General features: G+C 37.9%; 1 long non-coding RNA gene across 7 annotated transcripts in view; it reads left to right on the top strand.

Annotated features, from left to right (window-relative positions):
• Positions 1-1,818: 1,818 nt before the first annotated feature.
• The window catches only part of LOC308178534, a 248,288-nt gene continuing 233,500 nt past the window's right edge, over positions 1,819-16,606 (top strand). For 2 of the 7 annotated variants that reach the window (XR_013939798.1, XR_013939799.1), the window contains exons 1-5: positions 1,819-3,647; positions 6,413-6,519; positions 7,761-7,870; positions 12,351-12,448; positions 14,637-14,685. This is a non-coding gene — a long non-coding RNA (uncharacterized lncRNA). Of the gene's footprint in view, positions 3,648-6,412; positions 6,520-7,760; positions 7,871-8,902; positions 8,964-12,132; positions 12,219-12,350; positions 13,086-14,636; positions 14,686-15,541; positions 15,557-16,606 lie in introns of those variants that run through there. The other 5 variants (XR_013939800.1, XR_013939801.1, XR_013939802.1 and 2 more) reach the window with 5 other exon arrangements.

A 16,606-nucleotide genomic window follows, 5' to 3' on the forward strand; every position in this document is an offset into this window, starting at 1 on the left:
TACTCTGGCAGTTTTACTTTTATTCAATGGACATTTGTGGATTGTTTCATTGGAATCAAGACCTTGGAGAAATTGCCATGCACAGTAATGGCTTGAAGTTAGAAATCTGTTGTTAATTGTTGTAATAATACATTTGCACATGAAAAAATAAAATACACAATTAAAGCTCTTACAGTTCTTAAAAGAAAAGCTTAATCAGTACTTACCAAGACTAGCATTTATATTCTTTTTAGAAGCTGGGCTGAATACTTATTTGAACTATAAAATTCTAGGTTACTGTATAGAAGAAATAGGTTCCCCCTGTGAAGTTTCTTCCTCTCCTCTAGCTATGCTAGATAAGATCAATACATATTCCACTGAGAAGTGAGGGAGTGCATCTCCAGTGGCAGCTTCTCTGATCTCAGTGCAGGTTCTTGTACTATGGATAATAAACAGAAGACAAGTTGGCTCCTTAAACACCTTTGTAAGACTGCAGCAAAGGCATCATTCATCTGTAAGAGATTAATGAGAGGCCTTCATTTGCCAGCCCTCCTACGAGCACCTTATGCTTGCTGACATCTGATATTTCCAGTGGTAGCTGGAGTTAACACATTTCCAACTCAGTGCCACAATGGAGCCTTTATCACCTCATCAGCAGCTCCGCTTGTGTTGGCTCTACACAAGGGACAGGTCATAGGACACCCTTTGGTGCTCAGTGCTAGCCCAGTCCCCACATGGTGCAAATGAGGCTGCTGAGCTGCCAGCTTGCGCTGATTTTTTTATTTTTATTTTTTCTGTGCATGCAACCAGAATGCCTGAATGTAATTCCTGTTGTTCAGTCAGTCTGTTAGACAAATGCATTATTTTCCAATCTGTGACTTCACAGGTCTGCAAAACGCATTGGACATATATGACATTGCATAAAAATTATTTTATTTAGTACAAACATAAAACATGAGAATATTGCCTAGAGAATAAATGTCCTGCTAAGGGAAAGAAAAAGAGAAAACCTTTCATCTTGTAAAGCTTACCAAAATCTTGTTTGTAGCAAACAGAGAAACAAATACTTCTTTCCACACAGGCAAGGCTGAATTAAAAAAAAAAAAAAGTCATCAGAAAAACCTATTACCAAAATCATTGCTATAAGATAGGTTAGAGGTGGTACTTAGAACAGATGATACATAGCACATTCTATGGTGTGATATGTAAGATCCTTTTAAGATATTGATAATAAATTAGAGTGACAAGTTGAATATAGGCCACCCTTACCAATTAAAGTTTTATGTATTTGTTGTCAGGTTTTGTTATTCCAACAACTTTGATATTTGTTAGTCTGTGCTAAGGCAAAGGAACACTTTATGAATTCATGAGGGGCTTTGTTGAGTTCTTTTCAGATAAAGTATATTGATTTTCATCTGGACTAGAATTCTGATATTAAGTCTGTATCATAATAGCTTTGCCTAATAGGTGTGTATCTGTTAATTGCTTTATTTTGGGTCTATACATCAGAATGAATGCTTTGTCAGTGATTAAGATTTTATACCCATACATTTACGTGCCCAAACACTCCCCACCATGCCATCCCATTTGTCCTTAGGTACCTTTTAACTAACACTTCCGGATGAGCTGACAGATTATGACCTTAAACCCTGTCCTCCTAAATATATCTGCATATTCATGGGGCTAGAGCACCTCTCCTATAAAGACAGGCTGAGAGAGTTGGGGTTGTTAAGCCTGAAGAAGAGAAGGATCTGGGGAGACCTTATAGCTGCCTTCCAGTACCTAAAAGGGGCTACAGGAAAGATGGGGAAAGACTTTCAGAGTATGTAGCAATAGGACAAGGGTTAATGCCTTTAAGCTAAATGAGGGTAGATTTAGATGAGACATTACGAAGAAATTATTTACTATGAGGGTGGTGAGGCACTAGAACGGGCTACCCAGAGAAACTGTGGGTGCCCCTTCCCTGGCAGCGTTCAAGGCCTGGTTGGATTGGGCTTTGGGCAACCTGGTATAGTGGAAGGTGTCCCTGCCCATGGCAGCAGGTTGGACTAGAAGATCTTTAAAGTCTCTTCCAACTCACACCATTCTATGATATATTCAGAAAGTTAGCATTGCATCTAAAGGGCCTAAATTCACCTTCTCTGTTCACTACAGAGGGAAATTCTTTATTTAAAACAGTAAACTTCCTGTTAAGTGTATGTAAGTGGCTGAATTACTAGTAGGTCAGGTAGAACAAAATCTCACATGTATTTTCTCCCAGGCAATTCTTATTTCATACCCACTGGACTTTTGGACTCCCTCCTAAAGGAAATGTATGGTATTGAAACTTTCTTTTGTTTCATGCTTGGTATTATTGTGGGATAAAAACAAGTGGCCCAAAGCTAATTTTAAGGAAGCATAAGCATATGCTGTTGTTCATTTTCAAATATATCTTCTTTTCTTGGAGTTGTAATGATTCACATTGTGTTTATTTATTTATTTATTTTTCCCATCTAAACAGCTTGGTAGTGCCAGTCCCTTAACTCCATCAATGCCAATGTTTATAAGGCCAAACAGGCAAAAATTCCCTTTTAGTCTCTTCTTCTAAAGGATTTCCTCCTTCCTTTCGCCTCATGTTAAGACAGAGGAAAACATCAGAGGATTAGGCAAGATATTTTCTTCAGTAGAAAATGTTAAATTTGTGTTAAATTTCTTAGCTAGTTCTAATAGCCCTACAGTTGAGTGCAAAAGAAACCATCATCAGCAAAATAAAGTTTCTGAGAAGTAGCAAAGAACTAACCCAATTTCTATTGCAACTCAGTGACATCTCTGGGAAATCTGCAAATCGGATTTTAGCTTCCTACAAGTTAGTTTGCCATATGTATCACCATAAAATACTAGATATTTTTATTAAAATGCTTGGACAAACTTGCTCTAAAGCATTATCTGCTGCATTATCATCTGGCTTAGACGCTGGCCTGGTAGAGAACAAAGCCAAAGTGGGGGATACAGAAGTTTGTGCTGTGCCTGAAGTTCTGCCTTGTAACTTCAGGTGGAAGCAGATAGAGCCTCTCAGGAGCATGCAAACTACCGACTCCCATGAAAGGTGAGGTTTTCAGGAGCTTATCCTGAATATTTCTGTAGATGTCATCATTAGGCAGCTCTTTGGTCATTGTATTAATGGTTGGGGGTCTTATTGTGAAACCTGGGACCTCTCATGCCTTTCTGTGCATCTCACTATGATTTTCAAAGCAACATATTCAAAAACTCTGTGTTACTACACCCACATCCCTCTCCCTCCTCCCCCCATCAAGCTTTTTGTGAAAATGACTAGGCCTCAATCTAATTTGAGCCTTCCAAAGAAAATGCTAGAAGTCCCAGCTGAAGGGGATGAGACACAAAAGGCTGCAGGTGGGGAAGGTGGGACCTGGGCCCTGTCAGGGGGCTCCGGGGGTAGCTGTGGGCAGTTCAGGTGAAGAAGCTCTGCAGGAGGCTGGGCTTGAGGGCACAGAAATAGTCAGCCCAGAAAAGCTGGAGCCTGTTTTTCAGCAGCCATGGAAAAGATGTAAAAGAAGGTGCCTGTACCCTGCTGTCTAACTCGCTATGGTTTTGGAGGGGTTAGTCTACTGCTGAGCTATGGAAACTGCACTGCATGCGTATTGAGCAGTGGGAGCTTGACTGCTTTATCTGTAAGTGATTCTAGAAGCATTTGAAAGGGCTGAGGATTTAATAGAGAGCCACAGTGAGACTAAAATTAATAGGGAGCTATAATAGAATGATAATATAATTGATATTTTTTTTCAGGGCCTGAGGGGAGGGAAAAACCATTCCTCAGGAAAATGGGTGGAGTTTGAATATAGTAGGGTCTTGTGAGCTAAGGTGGCTGCTGAGGCCATGTGGGGGGAGGGGACTAGGGCAAATGCAGGTTAGTTTTGTGTTCAAAAGCAGATACCTTAGAACATAGACATAGGATTTTAGGGCATTTACGACTATTTTGCAAAGGAGAACTACTACTCCTGGTCATGGGGTAGATGTTAGACTGAGTGTGAAGCTGAATTTTAGATCATCCTCCATAAGGCTTCAGTGCAGTAGCTTGTTCTGAGTAACTTTTTGCTCTTTCCTCTAGGAAATCAGAGGCTTTTTTTTTCTTCATTTTTTTTTCCCTCCCTGAAGGACTGTATTATTTGTGTGTTGTAATTTGGCTTATTGAAAGCAAGGGTGTAAAACTCTATCATAAGTAGAGGAAAACCTGAAGCTAATAGGAGTAAAGTGGTATAAGATGGCTTTGTGTGCTGTGGCCTGTGTGGAGACGGACATGCTTCATTTCAGAGTGTTATTGCAACAGCCAAAAGGTTTTTATGCATGGTTAAACTTCCAGATCTCATGGTGCAGATAAAGTATGAGACACTAAGATGTTCGTAACAACATGACTGGAAATAAGGCTCCAGTTATGAGGACTGTGCTAAATCTCACAGTGAAGTGGTGCAGTATTACAGCTAGAGGAAAAAATGCTGTATTAGACCAGCTCCTTAATGGAATAAGGATCATGGCCCAGATAAAAGATGTGAAATCCATTTCGATCATGCTCAAATTGAGAACTATGTTACTCAGTGGACAGTCACTGTGCTAGATCATTGTCACACGTATTTGAAGTCACATAAGAATTGTTTTCTTTCCGTTTGTTGTTTTTTTTTTGTTTGTTTGTTTTTCCCCTCCCTCACTTGGGCTGTGGGGGAAAGAAATGGGAGCAGCTGGAGCATAGGCTCTTGCTCACGAGCTGCTGAAAGCACCTTCCCTGATCCTCCAGGCAGCCTCCTTTCTTGGAAGCACTAGCTCCTGAGACAACAGCAAAGTGAAGTTGCTATATTATATAAACTAAATGGGTCAGGTGCATTTGCCATTTCCATCAGCTATTTCAACCTCTATCTCACTGCTTGTATAGATGTCAGACAACTATTCACAATACAACTGTTCGCAATGTGTGAGGTGGATATTCAGGTATGTCTAGGGCAGGTACAGGGACTAATCTTGTGTGTAACAGTGGTAGGTGCTCAGTTTAACTATGGACAGAATGTGAGACTTTACCAGGACCGAAGGAAAAAAGCTTAAAAAAAAAAAATGTTTTTATACATGCTGACTTGTATGGTAACCAGAAATTTGCTGGTTCATGTGCGTTAAGTGCAGCCAAAGATGCTGTTATGTGTCTTAAACTCCCCCTGGAGAGGGGATGATATTCAGTGTACTTGTTCTGCCTAACTTAGCATAGCCAGTAGAGGGGGGAAAAAGAGGTTACCCTGGACGTCATGAGCATGGCATGTGTGCTCTGGGCTTCTAGAAAAAGCCTGTTTGTCCCCGTTGACTACTCCTGCAGTTTCCTTCATATCAGCTACCTTTATGTGCTGAAGTTAATTTCTACCTTGATGACAAAAAGGCTAATATAATCCATGTATAAATGCTATGAAATGCTAAGCAGGCATGAAAAGACTGTTCAGCCTCTGCAGTTGGCACAGCTATAATTGCTATTGGAATATTATGTAGTGTTTGCAGTTCTAGAGGGAGGCCAAAAGCTGCAGGGTTCAGAGGAGCTTTTTTTTTTCCCCACCCTTAATGTAAAGTATAGAAAACATGTCCCAAGGTCAAGAAGCCCACTTTATTAGTGTATCAAACCAAAGCTCTGAAGAAGAATATGATTGGTTTATAAATACATGCATCCCATTCAGTAATTTGATAGAGGATTAATCAGTCAATTCAGCAGACAAAATACAACAAAAATTAATCTTGTAGTGGAAAAAGAACCAACTTGCACGAAGTTAAGAATACATACTTAATCATTTATGTAAATTAATTGCTCGTGGAACAGCTTACCTTGGGTGATAATTATGTTATTGGAATATCTTTTAATCTACTTGGGATGTTTTTCAGGAGTGTATGGTTCAGGTAAAGATATGGTAAAGGTATGGTTCAGTGTTCAGGTAAAGATATTATACATAGGTAAGGAGTTCATGTAAGGAAATCTCATTGCCTCTGATATGGAGGACATTAGGCTAAAGGATTATAAGTGTTCCTCTGGCCTATTTAAAAAAAAAAAAGCAACAAATTTCCTCTAATAGGGCTACAAAAATGACTGTGTATTACACAAAGTAGGAAAAATCTCTCTTCTTAAAGGTGAAGCAAAGCTCCTAAAGCTTTGCTTGATTGATTAACCAGCACCAAAGGACTGCCTGAATGAGGGAGGAGAGGAAGTATATTTTTGAACTAACAAATCTCTACTTTTAAATCCCTTAGTTCAGAAATTTATCTATAATTAGAAAAAAGACATCCATATGGTGACTTTTCTAGTCCCAGATGGGTAGCTGTCATTTTGCACATGATCTTTGCTTCTCTTTTGAAGTAGAAATGAGTAATCTTGGAAATATTAATCTGACTTCAACTATATTTATCCTTCTATCAACAGTGATGACACACTTTGATTTCTTTCTTGGCGTTTGCAGTATGTGCTGTGGTGCAGAGGATTCCAGTTGCCATAATTTTCAGTGGAAAGAATAATTATCACAGGGAACTGTAAGTAAGTTATTATGGACTATTTGTATTTTTAATTAGCAAAACCAAAATTTTCAAGAGTGGTGACACAAAGATATGCCAAATTCGAATTTCTGCTAAAGGGGTGGTAGAAGGTGTTTTTTAAGTACTCAGGATTGGCTCCCCTTTCTGGCAATGTATTACCTGGCACAGGAACAGCTGTACACCTGCTCCTGCCTGGCAGGCTGCCACTGGGAATAGTTATGTCGGAGCAAACAAGAAGTAAAAATAATTCGCCATGCCAGGAAAGATGTTTTGGTATTGGACTTTTTTTGATCTTAACTACTAGAGTATTAAGCCTTAGCACAGTTCTTTCTGCCCTTGTCAATATAGTTTTTGTGATGACATAACTACAGGCATCTTATGTGGTTAGACTTCCTTTTTTGCTGCTGTTATTTGTGGTGATGGGATTTACTGTGTGTATACAGGGCAGGTATTCTCTAGTGGGCATTGTGACTGCATAATTTTCCCTCTCTCCTTCATGAAATATAATTTTGGTTGCTTCTGCTTAAATATCCACATAGGCTAGCAATCTCTAAATGGTACAAAAACTTGACATTCCTCTTAGTAAGCATTCTCCTTAAAATGCAATCTTATTTTGGAGGGGAAAAAAATGTTACACTACAGTTGTTACCACAGGCAGTGTCAGAGGCAAGAGGCCAGATCCAATCAAATGAAGTAAATGGAATTACCCTGAATTTACTCCTGTATAAGTGGGAGCTTGTTTCAAGCCCCAAGCTACATGAAAATGATTGCTGTTCTCTTCACTAGCATTGCCCATATGAAAGCTGACATAAATACAACGTAGAGTGAACTTATTTAGCAAGTCATAGGGTATATTTTTTCACCATGATTGAAAGGCCTTAAGAATGTAAGTTTCAGATCCATGAAGGAGCAGAGGTGCCTGAGTTCTATTAAGACCAATAGGAATTAAATGCTTAAGTGACGCAGTCCTATGCCTTGGAAAACCTTCAAGCATTTTTTTTATCAACTCAGTGATCTTTCAGCACTATCCTTATGATTAAATTTGTCTTTTTTTCTTTAACAACTATGAAACACCTGAGGAGAATAAATGTTAAAAGTTTACTTTTTTTAGGTTGACTTATTATAAGAAATCAATGTTCTAGTGTTGCTGGCTTAATAGTAGGGGAATTTTAGCGTACTTGTAAAGTTTGCAAGCAAATGAAGAGGTAATGTTGAGTATTGACTTTGCCATGACAAAGGTTGGGGAGGACTGCAGTCCACAGTGAGGAGAAACCCTACATGGACACTCGTGTGGAGCTGGAGAATACAGTTGCAAATGTGGCTATATTATGACTTCAGACCTTGGAAGGTACTTAATACTTCATATCTTGGTGTCATATCCCCCCCACCCGCTGTTGTAGCAGATTCCAAAAGAAGAGATACTGTTCCTCTACCGATCTAATTTTTTAAAACTTTCTCTAGGATTTAAACCAACAAAGTCGTTTACTCTTTTACTTTAGATGTTCTTTTAACAATGTTGCTGTACAAAAAGATAGAAAGTTCAGAGAACGTCCTTGGAAATAAGCACACGTAGGTTAGAGCAGTAAGAAAACAGTAGGAAAGCACCACTGCTGTGATTTACTGGCTTGTTCGAAAGGAGGATGAAAAATGTGTGCATCCCATGATTAAGTAGCTTGCTTATTTTGCTGCATGTCTCTTTAAAGCTGTGAATATTAGTTATCAAAAACAAGCTGCATGTTTTACAGATAAGAGATTTAATAATCACCTAGCACTTACTCTTCAATAATTCTAAGCTTGAGTTTTACCTTTAAATGCTTGACTAAGTACGTAAGTTTAATAAAACCTGTATATATGCTTAAGGTATGCATTGAAGATTTAAATATTGTGGCAGAAACAAGCTCTGATGGCTATAGGAATATTTGTTGTGTACCTCTCATCCTAATGGTACCCTGATACTTCATCAATAAACCAACCCAGTGTATCTAAGGTCAACTGATGTGTGGCAATAGCACTGTTCAAATCTTGAGTTCTCAGGAGACTATGGGAAACATTGTAAATTCAACTGAACTAGAAAATTGTGGTTAATTGGAGGGAAAGATAATTAGTCAAATGATGGGTGCACAATAAAAATATTGGATTTAGGCAGGCTCTAAAAAGATATGCAAGTGGGGTAGATTTCTGCCCTTGTACAGGGGGACATTTTTAACTTAAAACAGGCACAGTGAATCTCAGCAAGTTAAGACTTGATAACTGCAAAATTTTCATGTTTGACTTGAATTTGAGAGTTGTGGGTTCTTTCAACTGACTCTTCTTCACTCAGAGCATAAGAAGTGCTAGTGTAGAAAAGTTTCCTAGGTTACAGCTCTTTTTCCATTTGCAGTTTCTGCTGGAGACTTGCTACCATGCTAAATTGGCAGGCGTCTTGCAAAAAAATACACAAGGTAACAAAGAACACCAAATCACATACGGCATGCTGGAAAACAATATTTTCTTCCTTGTAGAACAGACCACGTCCAAGTCTTTCTGTTGGTCAAAATGGTTCAAAACAAGGACCTGCTGCTGCTATGCTTCAAGATTCTCCTAATAACTGATCAATGCTCAATAAGGGTATTAAACCACCCATCACCCCGTGTTCTTTTCATTAAATGTAACTGTTAAGCATCTTGATCTAAGGCTCCCAATATACAGTTTCCAGATCAGAAATCTAGCAGAAAAACCTATTAAAAAAAACAACCAACACACGCAAACAAAATCTGCATACACACATGGATTGTGTCTTATATTGTCGTTTTTGTTCATGTTGAATGATTTAGTCCCTAAAAATTACTTAGTGTCACCTAATTGTGTTTATCTTGGCTTCTCTTGGAATGTAAATATAACTGAAGAAGCAAAAGGCAGGAGTTGTAAGAGTGGGAATGATTGTCTGTTTATAGAGAGTTTTGGGACAGCCACAACTGAATTTTGCTGTTACCCACAATAAAATATGATGTATTGCTAACTGCTAAAACATAGTCTTCTGCTATGTGTAATAAGTTTGGTGCAATTTTGCCAGATGTACAAAAAAAAATTTACTGTGATTACTTTTAAGCAAAGGACCAAACAGACCAGTGGAAATACTTAGGAATCTCTTATGAATTGAAGAATTTGTGCAAAAAGAACTGGTAGGCTCTCAGTGAATGAAGCTCTATTCAAGTGCATTTATTTTTTTGTTAGTCTAGGAAAGAGTTGTAAATGGTTTGCAATATAATCACTGTAGTAAAGGGAACTGTCCTATCAACATGTGTGCAGGTATGGCACTTTCCAGAGAGGTTTAGAGATCTGATCCCTATTCTGTTCCTGTTCTGACCTAGTTCATTTAATTGCGTGCTGTTTGTCAGTTCTGGGACAGTTTTAGAACTGTATGATCAGAGAAGAGACTGAAACCTCTATTCTTTTTTTTTTTGTTACTGTTAATGGGAGTATGTGTGGATATTCTTATGTATAGCAACAACTAGAATGCCTTCTCCAACCTCTGAATTCTTATTCTTCCTTAACACCAGCTTTAACATTTGATATGCTATGTAAATGACAAAAGTCTTTAGTAGGTATAAAGTCTCTACTTCTCATATACATGTATAGAAAAGAGGGATGAAATCTGTGCAAAGAAGAGTCATTTAGAATGGAACAGGGGGGAGCTATGGGAAGCATTGCCCTGTGGTACTGCACAGGCTGCTGCTTCACAAGGCTTTGAGCAAATTAGAAACTATGCGATTGAGAATAACTTCACAGAAATTTGAGAGGAAAGGTGCAATTAATGTCAGTTAGTAACAAAGTAATTATTCAGAGACTAAAGTTCAATTATTTTATTGTGCCTAATATGTTTCTAACACGTTTTTCATCCATCTGCATTCTGAGGCTACGTTGCTATTGAATTTATTATTGGCCCAGTGTCCATCCATATATTTCTCTGTGCTTCAGAATCACTTAAACACAATGAAGGCAAATGCTTAGAGACAGGTTTTAATAGTATTGAAGTGACATTTCCTTCTGGGCCTTGGCCATACTGTTTTAGCTAGATTCATGTCCCTTTAGGTGGGTTCTGAAGCCCTTATTTGACCAAACGTATGGGTGGGAGACTGGTTACATGTAAATCTGTTTGAGACTTGTCTGCTCTTTAGGAAGGATGCAAGTTAAAATGCTCAAATACCTCTGAAAAATCCTTTGCTGAATTTTGTGTATCCTTAGGTAGCTGTGAGAGACTTCTTTCTTATAATGTGTGTCTGATTGTTCTTCTCTTATATTACATCCCCTCTTCACGTTTAGGTGAGGTGGAACGATAAGAAATTACCAGTGAGGGGTCAAACAGTATAAGTGATGCTGCTTCTGGGCACCAGGAGGAGTCTAATAATGATGAAGTTCTATGCTGTTGGAGTCTCTCCATATGGGAATTTTTCTATCCAAACTGCGTCGTGATTCTATTTCCAGTGTCCATTTCTCAGTTACCTGGAAACTATCTGCATTCCTAAGGGAAACATCTTATTTGAGCACTTCAAAGTTATGCACAAAATTTACTGCTCTATGAAAATGATGAGTTATTTGTTCCTCTCAAAAAAGGGAGTCCGGGGACTGCAGGTGATTAGAATGTTGCAGGGCTGCTTTATCAGCCATGTTATAGCCTGAGTTATTGTCTTCAGCTGTTCTTTATCTAGTGTTTACAAATACTTCTTTGCATCAGTGTCTTCTGCTCCCTTTTTATCTTCTTTTTCTCTCTGTCAGTAAAAGCCGATTTTGTCACTCTCCTCTGGTTACCCATTTTCTGCCTCTGTTGACTGGCTAGTTGTTGCACTATTTCTGTGTTATTGGAAAGCAGCTTTCTTTTTATTCTCTTTCAGCTCCTTAAAGCTGTGATTGCAACATCGCACCAAGCAATTCTATTGGGTTTTATTTATCTCCCTCTGCTACTATTTGCATTTTACTGAAAGTCATTTCTGAGTTTTTTCCTTTTTTTTGGTAAACATAATTAGCTCCTGTGAATAGGAAACTGTTTTTCTTGATTGCTTTTTAGTGAAGTATTTTTTTTTTCCTCCCTTGAGACAAAATTGTAAACAGGACTGTTTTGGAAGGTATTTTTCCTTGCCTTTGGATTTTGAGAGAGGAGACTAACATCTGTTAAGTCTTCAGTTAAACATTACTTGTTGAAATAGTTGTCCAGATCCTAGGTAGTATAAACTGTTAGCCTTTGAAATCTGTAAATCTCTACTTAACATACACTAACTGAAAATCTTACCTATTTTTTTCAAAAAAACATTAAAATCTATGTGCCAGATTCAATCATTGAATTATACTGACAGGAGTTTCTGAATGTCTTTCTGCTCAGTTAATTAGCTCATTCTCTGATAAGAATTATTTGGAAGGTACCTTATGGGCATGGTGTGATGAAACAGTATTGAATGGTGCAGGAGTGTATTCAGTGATCCTATCGTATCTAGATGTTAATCTGACACTGATTGTCTATATGTTCCGTATGTTCCTTTTCAGTGAAAACCCCAAAGATACTCCATCATCTAAATTACGTTTCCCAATCTTGCCTAATTTGCAAGTCTTTAATTCACTGTTCTCTCTATCCATTAGTAACTTAGGACTCTTGTGTCAGATGTGTCCTTTGAAGGAATGTACACTTCTGGCATGGACTCATTCTGCACTTAGAAAGCAGAAAGGTAGTTTTTGCATTTCCGTTTAATTTGATACGACATATTGAGTATCCTCTGGGATACTTTTCTATTGATTTTTGTAAATTATGTTACCATAATGTAACATGTTTAATCTATTTACTTTTTTGTTATCACTAGGATTGTATACTTCCTGACTGGAAGGTTCTTACAAAAAGAAGCCCATAGGAGGCAGTGGCATTGGAAACGATGAACAATAACCCCAAATGAATTCTCAGGTGAGAGAATTTTAATTTCTCCTAAACTGAGTTCAGAGGATGATTTATTTGTTTAACTTTAAAGCCTGTAACTAGAAGAATTTGCATGTTTAACTTGTTATTTTGCAGGGACTTTATTTGTTTTAAATTTGAAAACAGCTTGTGAATTTTTATGCAGTCTGTTTTTTATAACTATCCAAAGGTACCTTGTGATGATTCAACTGTTAATAATACCTGTAAGTTGGAGTTACTAAGGTGTTTTTTGTGTTTTGTCATTTTGTTTTGTACTGAATATTCAATATCTCAGTGCAGGAAATGGCCAAATTTCATGTTAAGAATAATCATGTTTCAAGCTAGCTGGCTGATACATATTTTTAAAGTCAGTGTCCACTGAAAGCTTGAGCAAGATCTGTCCTCTCATGTCAGGAGACTAAATGTATTAAATATTTCTTAAAATTGTGCAGTTATATTTAAATATGATAAACTTGTTTATTTAAGAAATTTACAATATTTTCTGAGTGAAGTGTTTGGCTTCAGGGATTCAGAGGCTTAAATGAAGAAGTTAAAACTGTTTTCGGGTGTCCAGCCAGTATTCTTTTAAGGTATTCAAAGCAACTGTTACTAGTACATAGTTTCTGGCATGTGTTAGGGGCAAGTATGCTTAAAACACTTTTTTTTTCCACTTTATTTTCCTTATAGGAATGAATTGAGGTGAATTATTCTGAATATGTTTATCTACCTTAATCAGGCATAGCTGTGGTATTAAAAAAAAAAAAGTTAAGAACATTGTAAGGACCTCTTTGAAAATATATGGAAATGACAAACTGCATTAGGATTGTGTATGTGTTCTTTAAAGCTTCACTGAAATTCTAATCCTTGTCACTTCAAGTCTAAACAATGAAAGTAGTAGGTCTTGATTGTAAATGTGATTTATTTCTGTAGGATTTACCATTGTTATTCTATCCGAAGTATTTGTTATGGGATTCTTTAAAGTGATTTAGAAGACATTGGACACAGCTATATAACTGACCATAGTGTGCTATTTTATAATAGCTGAGGTAGCTACATTTGACTAAGAATACCACAGTATTAGTCTCCTCGTTTGCAAGCAGTGATGCTTCATTGCTCTGCCCTCGGAAATATTATCATCAAATTAAAATTCATAAGTAGCCTAATGTTTGTCACTGTACAAATTTACATCAACTCTAACTTGGTTAAATTTGTTACTGAAGAAAAATTAGTGAATTATTCTGTGTTTACTAGTCTCAGACATCCTGAGGTACAGCACAGTGCTACAGAGAAAACTTCGTGCTGACTCCCTGCTGTACCTCCTGCTGGAGGGGCAGAACAAATACCTGCAGAGGTGGGCTTAGCAGATGCTAGGGCATCAATATTTTTGCAGCAAAGCAAGAGATTTTCCAGTCTGTCAACCTTGACTCTTTTTGTCATCACAGATCCCATGAAAAGATGGAGTTCGCCAGTGAACAGATTTCAAAACAATTTTGATTCTGTCCTCCAGAGTGTCTGCGAACTCTTTTAGATTAGTGACATATACAGTTTTATAAATGCATCATGACTAGAAATATCCAGGCTGTTAAGATTAGATTAACTGTCTGTTAAGGACAGACTTGTGCAAAAATGTCTTTGAAATGACATCATAGTCTGACAGCAAAATATTGATAACAATTCTGAGTGTTTCGTATCCTTGGCTTTGTAGTTGAAGCGTGGTAGCTTTGCAGGTCTTGTATGGTAAGTCCTGGTGGGTAAGCCAAAAGGCCAGTGTTTCACAGATGAATATATGGTACTCCTGGAGTTTCATGACTGACTAGCATAAAAATCTGAAGAGCTGCTCTTTGGATTTGTACTCAAATAGTGCAATATACAGCACTATAGTTAGAAAGTACATGTGCAGTTCTTGCTTGTACTTCATCTCTTCAGCATGATTGTCAGATTGTGCATGACAACTGACAAACCACTTAAAGGTAACATCTGTGACTCAGTGAGCCTAAATAATTATGCCCAGCCTCTAGCACGTGTCTCTATGCTTTGAGATAAGCCCTTTTGAAATGGCATCTCAGAATATCAATAGGAGAAAAGACACAAACTGTCTTTTTTTTCCTATTGCCTTCATCTTCCACTTACATTCAGTAGATTTTGATACTTACTAGTGGTGCCTAGTAAATATCATTTTTGTAACATTTTCCTGCAGTTCTTCCAAAATGAACAGTTTGGAAGTAACCACAGTGATGCAGCTACAGGTAAATCAGCTGCACAATTAGGCCATATGATTGGCGTGTGGTCTGAACAGATTCCATCCTGTGTTGCTGTACTGTCACTTGCTCTATTTTCACCTGTGTCTGTGCAGATATATTGCAATTTTCTGTGTGCCAAATGTCCAAGGATTATTTTCCAACACAGGAAACTGTGGGAAAATGTTCCTTCTAAATACAGAAATACAGTTAGCAACAACTGCCACTTAAACGACAGCAAGCAAGCACCAGAAGAATAAATATGTGCATTGTATATAATTTGGGCAAAAACACTTGCAATGACACAGGGAAACTTCCGGTGTAGTCATAGCTGTAGTGCAACAGCAATAACTTGGATTTAAAGAAGGTGCAAAAGGAACCTTTAGACTATTTTTTTGCCTCTAATTCTGGAAGAGTCTTCTAGCTCTTTTTCATTATTCTCTTTGTCTCCCTTTTTTGCTATGACTTTCTTGCTGTATCTTTCCCTTGAAGATTCTCTTCCTGTATATTATATTCAAGTTGAGATATGTTTCAGATGCTCCAAATCACTCCTCCACCACTTCCTGTGTACATCCCAACCCCACTGCAGCAGAAGATTCACCTGTTCATCCCACATAGGTGGAAATTGCCATACTAATACCTCATGAAGGCTATGTCAGTATGTCTGAGGTACCCTTAGGCCAGTGCTATTTATTTTGCTTTCTTCACTTGGGGCATAGCTATGTCTCACAGTAAGTTAATCTCAGCCTTCTGAGTGCTGGGATCTAATTACCCTCCTTTATTCAAGCAGCTGCTACAAAGAGTTGAAAAGTAGAAGTCCCTTTGGTGCCCATTATGAGCAGGTTTTGCTGTGTTTGTTTTGCAGAAGCATTCATATTTTCCAAAAATGAGAGCACTGACTATCTGCAAAGAAGCTCAAACACAAACTTGCTGTTACATGTTGAAAAATAACACGAAGTTTCATATAAACTGTCACACAGTCATATGAATAAGCCAGCTCTTGTTTTACTCAGACTGAAGGGATCACTGCTGGTGGGCTTTGGCCTCAAGCGCTCCCCAAACTGCCCCAAACAGTCGAGCAGTACCCTGTTAGTCCTGGTGGGGTTTTTTTGGTCAGTGGTGAATTGTGTACCTCATCCTTTCCTCCTCACGTTAATAGTAATTCACATGCCAATCTGGAATTATCTCTTGTACTATGGTTATGTGGATTTATCAGCCGCTGCAATTAATTTATTGGGAGGCTACCATTTGGTCATATATCTCACAGTTATGAGTTTGGTTAAGGAAGAAAATAAATTTGTAGCATGGTTGAAATCAGTGGGCTAACTTTTACAGTGACGATTAGAGCAGTTTAATCCAGTGTTTTAAGTACCCTAATGTAGGGAATTACTTAGATATTTGAAAGGGGAAAAAAAAATCGCAGGAACACAAACTCTTAAGTCTATCTGATCAGTGCTTAAGGACAGTATTACACAGCTGGAGAAGGAGCTCTATTTGCTGTGTATGAATAGCCCTTCTTAGATAATGCTGCCATGTATAAAAGTTTTGAAAGTCAGGAGTGTGTGTATTCTGTTTATTCTTAATTTGTCTCTTTTATTTTGATAAAATGTTCAGCTGCTGGTCACTGGAATCACTCTTAGTGGCAAAATCATTAGTTTTCTTCTAACTACTAAAAGGACTGCTTAAAAAGTGCTTTACACAGTCCCAGGTGGGAAATGAGGAATCAGAATGGGGATGGAGATCAGTTGTTCTACACAACTGCTGCTTAGTCAGATATACAGGGGTTTGTGCATTTCATTTATATCAAGTTACTCTGCATGAGTGATCAGAAACTGTACTGCACTGTGTTAGGAAAATCTACCTCTGTGGACTGTGAATCAGAATTCCTCTCATCAGCTTTTTCCCAAAATTAAATGGATCTATAATAAAT

This window comes from Anser brachyrhynchus (genome assembly GCF_964034855.1).
Source record: "Anser brachyrhynchus genome assembly, chromosome: 15".
Lineage (NCBI taxonomy): Eukaryota > Metazoa > Chordata > Aves > Anseriformes > Anatidae > Anser > Anser brachyrhynchus.